Source organism: Girardinichthys multiradiatus, chromosome Y (genome assembly GCF_021462225.1).
Source record: "Girardinichthys multiradiatus isolate DD_20200921_A chromosome Y, DD_fGirMul_XY1, whole genome shotgun sequence".
NCBI lineage: Eukaryota > Metazoa > Chordata > Actinopteri > Cyprinodontiformes > Goodeidae > Girardinichthys > Girardinichthys multiradiatus.
The window spans coordinates 2,841,035-2,849,539 of NC_061818.1; the positions used below are offsets into that span (position 1 = coordinate 2,841,035).

The 8,505-nt window shown below is 35.3% G+C and overlaps 1 long non-coding RNA gene across 2 annotated transcripts; it reads left to right on the forward strand.

Moving 5' to 3' along the window:
* Positions 1–1,642: 1,642 nt before the first annotated feature.
* Positions 1,643–7,748, forward strand: LOC124864582. 2 transcript variants are annotated; one of them, XR_007037321.1, is made up of 6 exons: positions 1,643–1,681; positions 1,910–1,917; positions 2,148–2,268; positions 3,545–3,648; positions 6,385–6,492; positions 6,623–7,748. It is a non-coding gene; the product is annotated as an uncharacterized LOC124864582 (long non-coding RNA). The 2 variants fall into 2 exon arrangements; XR_007037322.1 differs by lacking the exon at positions 1,643–1,681 and having other exon boundaries at positions 1,696–1,917; positions 2,179–2,268.
* Positions 7,749–8,505: the final 757 nt, after the last annotated feature.

Consider the following 8,505-nt stretch of genomic DNA (forward strand, 5'->3'; position numbering starts at 1 on the left):
TTGGGGAGTTTCTTCTCTTCTTGTGACAAGCCTTTAATTTTCAGATCAGCCAACCTCCAATGACTGTGGCAAGAGAAACCAATGGAAAGAACAACTTGCTATACATGGCGCACCTGCTTGAGAAGGTTCTGTGGCCCATTGTAAGTGGATACAAATACCTTTCTGTCACTGCCTGTAAAAACTATGCTCTTTGACCATAACAAGATGAATAAATAAACATTTATTAAGGAATACAAAATACTACCCAAAATGTTCACTACTGTCAGTCAGGCAGATCAATCTAGATTGCAGAGTTTGGAAAAGCAAGAATAGTAAGTAATTATTACCCATTATTAGTTTAGAGACATAGACACATTCAGTATAGTGAGTGACTAATATCAGACAAAGAGCTGAAACACTTAACATAATTTTAAAGCTATTTACTATAGAATGTTACACATGCAGGGTTTTAAGGTGTATGACATAAATTAAACTCCGAATCCCTGCATTGTTACACCAGAAGCACCTTGAAAAATATTTTTGAGTCACTCAGTTCTGTTGCTGTGTGATATGTGCAACAAAACGTATTCTTTCGTTTCTCATGTTGATGTATTACTAAACGCCTTTAGAGAGGATAGTTGTACACAGTTTTTCACCTGGAAACTGACATTCACAAATAATAATAATAATAAATAATAATAATAATAATAAATAATAATAATAATAAATAATAATAATAATCATAATAATAAATAATAACGTATATCATTTTAGAAGACCTAATGACAGTGACTCTAACGTCCATTAATTTTGTCAATTTAATTTCACTTTTTTAAAGAAGCTCCATAATGCAGCGTGCACGTGGCGGGAGCGCGCGTCGGAAGGAAAGCCCTGAGCCGGAACACGCGCCTTTGTCACGCAGATTCTACGCTTTTAGGCTTTCGGTCGCGCGAGCCTCTGGTGCGGATCGCCGCGAATTAAAATCTACTAGTCGGTGGGTGGGGCTTGGTTCCGGCAGGTTCGGTGGTTATTGATCGAAAAATGTTTCTCATTTCGATATGAGGCTCCATAGCGCCAATGTTTTTATTACTATATCGGCCCGTGTCAGGGCCTCTGTGCATTCAGCACCGGCCTCTAACTGGATCACTTTCCGTTAACACATCCGCAGTGAAAATGCTTATCAATTAATTCCAATCAAAGGAAACAGAACACCTATATCCACTGCCTAATTGAGTTTATAAACCGAACACGTTCTAATTAGTTAAGAACGCCCTTAACTTGCTTTCTAGAAGATTTGTAAAATATATGGACACGTTTCGGAGATAAATATTTAAAGATTCCTCTGTTTCTTTTGGTGATAATTCCTACATTATGCTCAATGTGTGGTTTATGATTTATTAAATATATTAAAAAAACATTCAAACTGAGCAGGATTATTTAAACTTGAAAGATGTGATTGGATTTTTAAAAAAGAAACCTGCGACTTGGATATGTGTTTAATCTAATTAGAAGAATAGTTTCTGTCTTGTTTGACGAGTTTCTCCACGGAGATGTCTTAAGGCCTCAACAAAGCGGTCAGGCTGGAGGCCTAAAAAGCACAGGCCTAGGTGTCATGGCACATATTCGCCTGTAAGTGGCGGTAGTGACAGACAGAAAGACTAACGGCTTGTTGTCATTTTATACGGCTTCAACAAGACTTGAGGTAAGGTCCACATGAAGAGGTAAACTACATGGCTAAATTAACGAAAGCTCCATAGAGAGGACACTGTAAGGGTTTGGTTTTGTATCAGCGAGCCGAATATTAAGGAGGAAGTTAAGCTAAAAAGCAGTTTTCGGAGGTTTTTGGTTTCGCCTCTATATCTTTTTGTTTCTACGCAGCAATTATGCTAACCATATGTTCTCTATTCGTTCAACGTTGCAAACGATCTAGCAAATAAGGTAAGTTGAACATTTTGAATAATTAATATAACATAATGGAAAACTTCCATTTAGTGTCTGCAGTACCATTAAAATGTATTTTCCTTTTATGAAATTGTTCTGAAAACCAACAGGTTTAAATAAAAATTATTTACACCGAATTTTTTTATTTTATTACTCAAATAAAACAATCTTTTTGCTTCCTAATGTGAATCTTTGTGTTTTATTGCTTTGTTTCCGGACATTATCAGCCCCCTCCCCCTCTCTGGTCCCTGCTTCTAGCTCCATTTTGTGTGGCAACACAGAGCAGAGGTCCTCTTGGCTCCTGTCCGCCACATGAGGGGTTCTGGACCTAACGCTCCATCAAACCCGGTGAGTCCGACCCACAAACGGTTAAACTCCCTGTTTAATAATAATAAAATCTGTGGTTTCCTGTCTGGCGGTGCTGACAACGAGGCTTTCAGATTAACCTGAGACCGATCTGGAGGACATCCAGGTTCTAAATAACACAGAGCAGCAGTTTTAAAACATCACTGATTCTCAGCTTCATATTTTGTTCAAATATTTAATTGGAGTTGCTTCTAGCAGAATTATTTCATGTTTCTACGGCTACATCCCGTTCATCTTATTTGAAGATGCTTTATCAGTTGTTATTTTTCTACTTAAAAAAAATAAAACAACAAACTAGTTTTAATTAACACCACAGCACAAGCACAATCACTAAATAATACAATCAATTCATGCTGCTTTATTCTTATAATCTCTAATCATTTTCTGCTTTTTTATATTTTAGTTTATATAACAACAAAGAGCATTTGAAAAAACTTAAGTATTAAATGAATATATTTAACCAGGCAGCTCCCATGAAAATACACATCATTTCTTCCAGGAGTTGTGCCCAAGATGCTGACAAAAACATAAACTAAAACAGCTGCGAGTAAAACCATCATCAGGAAAGTTAGAATGAAGTAAAATGAAGTAAAGAACTACATAATAAAAGAGTATTATAAATAGAAGGATGCATTTGAGAGACATTTAGGGTGAACCTTTAAAGGTATGAATGGAGGGAGGTGTGTCTGAAGATATTTCAAAGCTTTTTCAAAAGTTGTGGAGGAAAAAGAGAAAAATCTATTTTACCAAATTATGTTTGTGTTTTTGTAAACAAATTGCAGTATTTTTGAATTGGACGCGGTGTAATGTGACAGGTTGTTTAAATCTACCCAATAAATGTGCCAAGGTTAGCTAAAATGATCTTTTTCATTCATCAGGTGTAATAGAATTACCCTGAGAGCTAAATACAAAGGCAACACTCGATTGAAGTAAAAATTCCAAATGTACTAATTAAACAATATTCAAATGCAAACACTATCTCCAAATGACAAGCAGGTAGTATTTAAAGTATACATTCATATAATGTAACATTAGCAACATGAAAACACAACTAATTGTAAAATAAACTGTGTTTATCATAATTAAACAGAACATAGCCAAACTAAAAAGGTACTATAGTACCAAATCGGACATTAATGTGTTTTAGCATTTTGACTGCACTGTTTCCATGTGCCTAATTTATTCTAGGACTTGTGTTTTCTTATTGTTTTAGATTTTGAATCCATCTTTGCACATAATCATTTCTGTTTCTGTGCAGCAATAAATCCAGGGTGAAAGGTGAGTTTTTATGATGGCTGAAAACTGTTAGAGAACACATCCTGTTTCCATGATGTCAAGGCAGGAAGCAAGAGCCACCTACAGGTTAGGCAGCCTGTTTCCATTTTCCTGTTTATTTTTGTATGATTCTAAAGAAACGTAGGTTTTCCTCTCCAATGTTGGAGTTAAAGCCTTGTGAGATCAGCTCATATAGACCTCCTAGTTTTTCTGCGCCTGTCTGTTGAGGTTTTCCCTGAAGTTTTGTTTTAGAAATATTTATTAGCAAGAAAAGAGACGATAGGAAAACAACAAAAAGGGATTTAGAATTTTTAAGTTTAGATAAATATGGATAAGAAAACCCACAATGGAAAAACATGTTTGTTTTTCTAGATTTTGTCTATGTTTGGTTTTTCTAGAAGGTGAAATCTAAAGTAATATTGAGTTGCCCACCAGGGCTTTGAACTGTAATTACCTTAAATTTACCTCTGGAGACTTTTGCCATTCTAAAATAATCCAGGTTTAGCCATCAAGCAGAAGTGCAAACCTACAGTTGAAGGTTTTGTCAGCTAGCTGTCATCATGTGTTGATGCACGGCAGCAGATCTGTTTTTAGGCTATACATTCGTTAAAAATAGTGTTGCTCCTAATTATTTACTGCTAGGCTTGCATTTTTCGTGTTGTTTGCGGGTTCCTTTTTAAGGCCTAACATAATATCAAATATCTGTCATAAATATGTGGGAAACTGTTGAATTGAAATATTACAAATTGACAACATAAATCTAAACAAGGCACCAGTGTGTAAGAAGCTCAATAATTTGCCACTTTACATGACAGAGTGACTTTAAATGTTACAAATGGAAAACAAATGAATAATAATAACAAAGGGATTTCCATTACAAACCAGGCATAGATTTGTTAGGTTATTTTGTTGCTTTCAGTAACCAAATATATCTCCATTTTCCTTTTGAGATGAAGATGATTTAATAATACCATACCTTTAACTATTTAAACGTCATTAGTTTTGATTTAGTTTTTTTAAAACCTTGTGAAAATGTTTCAGATCAACAGGTTAATAACTGGATTAGACTAACTGGGGAGCCTGGAGTTATTTATTCACCTCCAGATAGTTTAAAAGTTATTTAACATTTGTTTTCAGCAGTGATTGTAAGTTAACTAGAGATCCACTTCTCTAGTGATTTACAACTGTGGAAAGGCAAGTAAAAAGTTAGATGAGATTTAATGTTGAAACGACAGCAGTAACTGAAGTAACTTTGTGTAACTTGCTCCGTTTTTAACAGGATTCCTGTACACAGTCCTGAGGTCTGGAAAACCATGGAAATGGATTTTATTATTTACCAAGTTTTAAATATTTATTTAGTTTTATATTTAGATAAAATGTTTTAACTTTTACCTGCCACCTCACAATGTAATGTTTATGCAACATTTAAATTTTTTTTAGTCACTGATGCAAAACCCACAAATAAATCCACACTCATTAAAAAAATTCCAACATTTCACAGCAGTTTTCTGTCTAGCCAGTCTTGTATAAGGGTTTTAAACTGGGTCTGGTTTAAAAGGCAAGAAAACATGCCTTGACACTTACTGTTTCAATATTTTTAAAATCTACACAAAAGTATCAAGGATCACATACACAAGCCAGATCTTAAGTTTTATAGGTTTAGAAATGGAGCAGATTCCAAAAATCTGTTCAGACTTAGCCAAACAAATGTTTTGTCCTGAAATGTTTGGCATTTTGTAAAAACTACTGGAAAAATGTAGAAATCTCAGTCTTGAAAGGCGTATAATTTTGAAGCAGGAGGTTTATAGTAACCCTGTTTTACTGATTCAAGTATATCTACCACAGGTAATGGAGATAAATAATCTTCTTTCGGTGCTTTAAAATGGACACATTTGGTTTGAAAAAGTTGCCTTCATTTTCTAATATACATTTGTGCGATTAGTGGAAGCTCTGAGTTTTTAGCTGCCTGTTGTTGTTTTACCTGATTCAAGAAATTAGGTCCAGGTGTTGCTTGTTGTGCTCATTAAACCTGCATGTTATTCACACACCCATATACACAGATAACTCAAATCATTGATATCTTTACATCATTAGTATTGCTCATCACACAACTCAATTGTCCAAGTTGTAAATGTAAATCTGATCTCACAATATAGAAGAACTTAACAGGCCAGTAATAACTGGCAGAAGAGGTATAGTAAACTGGAATCACATACAGGATGTAACAATGTGTTCCATCATTAGTCAAGCAGCAGCTGCTGGACCTGTGCAGATATTCCACAGAAACATTAGGATACATCCTGACAATAAGTAGTGGGCAGCATGGTGTTTCCTTCACCTTCACACTGCTAACTATGGATGGTACACAGCTTTTTTCACCTGAGGCCTGAATGCTCTGTTGGCCTGAGCTCTTTACATACAAGACCAAAACACAGAAAGATCTGAAATATGTCCAGATTTTCAAATTTAGAAATAAAAAAAACAACGAACTTAGTATGTGGTTTTGACGAGGGTCTTGTTCGTCTGACGGAGATGTATTTGGTCTGATTATGGTACAGATGTAGACTGTTCTTTAAATATGTTTGTTTCTGCAGTCTGTAAATGATTCTGTGAAAAAATATCTGAATCCAGCTTTCTGTTTATGACATTTTGGATAAAAATAAACTATACTTAATACATTCCAGTCATATTAGTTCTGTTTATGGGATTTGTATGAATTTTATACATAGCCATGCTCTGGTACTCCTGCAGATCCTCGGTAGAATAACTTGTACTCTAATGATTGAATTTTTATAAAACATTGTTTGATTTTGTTTCTTACAGGTTGCTGATGATTTGGAGGATGAATCTGGCTCTCTGGCTTACTCTGCTTTTCCCTGATGGAAAATCTCTGATGGCGGCAAGATTCTTTGAAGCTGCTGTCATTATTTGGTGTGAAAAAAATTCATTTCAGCAAACATAATTCTACTGTAGGTAAACCAACATGATCTAGGAATATGACTATTCTAGTTGGGTGACATAACTGTGCTCTCCTCTGTTGCTGTTTATTGGCTCCATGAAGAAGAGAGGAACATGTCAGGAAGAGGAGCGGGATAAGGTGCTCGAAAACTTCATATTTATTATTGTTACGCTACACTTCAAAAAGACAAATTGACTTGAGGGATAATAATATAATCTAGAATGTGTTGATCTGACTGTCCAAGAGTGAAAAGCAGAGGACATATAATCATCAACAGCCTGCCTGTGCATGTTCACTGGCTGTTTGTCTCCTCCCTCAACATTCTCGTCCAATTCACCCCACTTCTCCCCAACCTTTGACCTCTGCATGTCCACCCCTTCCCCCAGACACACACAGAGACATGCTGCTCCTGACATGCTGTTCTAACGCCAAGAGGCAGAAATCCTTTCATAAATTTGTTTTGTTACATGTATGGAGAAAAATGTTCTATATAGCAGTGAAGTAACTAAACACACATTCTCTGCTTTCTCTGTATTATTAATGAGACAACAGAGTATATTAACTTCAAGATTCAATCTTTTGGCAAAAAAAACCCCAAACCTTTGATAGTTTCAAGTTTCTAAGTTTAAAGTACATGTTACTCATGAGTATGGTATTTTTTACTATATTTTCAATGCATTCTACTGCTAGCAGCTACTAGTATATAAGTGACGTTGAATCTGACTGTACGATTGGGTTGAACTGACTTGTTTTGTAAAGTGCCTTGAGACAATATTTGTTGTGAACTGGTGTTATATAAATGAACTGAATTGAACTGAACTAGCTGTAGAGACAATATGGAGATTATAGTCAAGTATGTTGAACTTCAGCTCTCTCAATAGCCTGAACCTTAGAAACCTACAACTCTTAGGACACTGCTTGGAAATGAGCCTTGACAAATGTACTTCTTATCCATATCACAGCTACTTTATCTTTCCATGCATTGTTCATATGCATTCTGACCTTTATCTGTGCTACATTTCCCTTCCTAATAAAGTTCTTTAGAAATATTTCTTCAACAGCATGTGTGCAATCACAGATGCTTAATGGTGAAAAAGCAGAAACCAAACCTGAACTGAGCTTTCAAGAGTATGCAATCTCTATACATTCCACTTTTGGTACTTTGAGGTTTGAAAATAATGTAAGTTCATTGTAATTTATAGTTTCAAATAAAGTTGTTTTATTCATAGCTTGTTATTCTGTTTATTCTAAAAACTATTCCTGCAGGTAGGGATGGAAAGAAAACTGTCAGATTTGTACAGAGCTGTGTGGGTTAAAAGTTCACCAATGAGCACAACATATATGTTACATATGTATGTGTAGGAAAAAGACAAAAACTCTTTACATGACTTAAAGCAAACCTGATTGTGTCAAGATAAGGGAAAAATGGACACACCAGCCTGAACTTCTTTTAAAACAATTTGTCACCTGACTCTGGGTAAAGGTAGGATATTTGAGGTGTCCTAAATAAAATCAATAAAAAATCAGGGCATGTAAAAACTCTGAAAGTTGTAAATGAATCTCTAGGAATACCATACGAACAGACTGTATGAAGTGTTTGGTTAGAACAGCTAAGTTCTAGCATTTATCCATGATCTATTTGATGGTTTAATCACTAATAGAGTTTAATCACATACAATGTATTTGCTCATAGGAAGCCATACCAAGGCTTTTGGACGTAGTTTTATATTTTTTTCAGGGTTCCAGTTCAATAAACGTTTGAATTACTATGCTCCTGTTGAGATGTTTGTACAAGCTGCTATTTCTTTAGCAAAGGCATAGAACCTTCGTATAATACAGTGCTTATTGTTTGCTGTAGGAGTAGTTATGAGAGAAAAATTAGGGTTTGGATCCGTCTCGACATTTGGAAGCATCTTCTAAACGCTGCGCAGATAGATGGCATGTAACACCTTCTGTGTTCAGTGTGTGGTTACATGATCCACGCC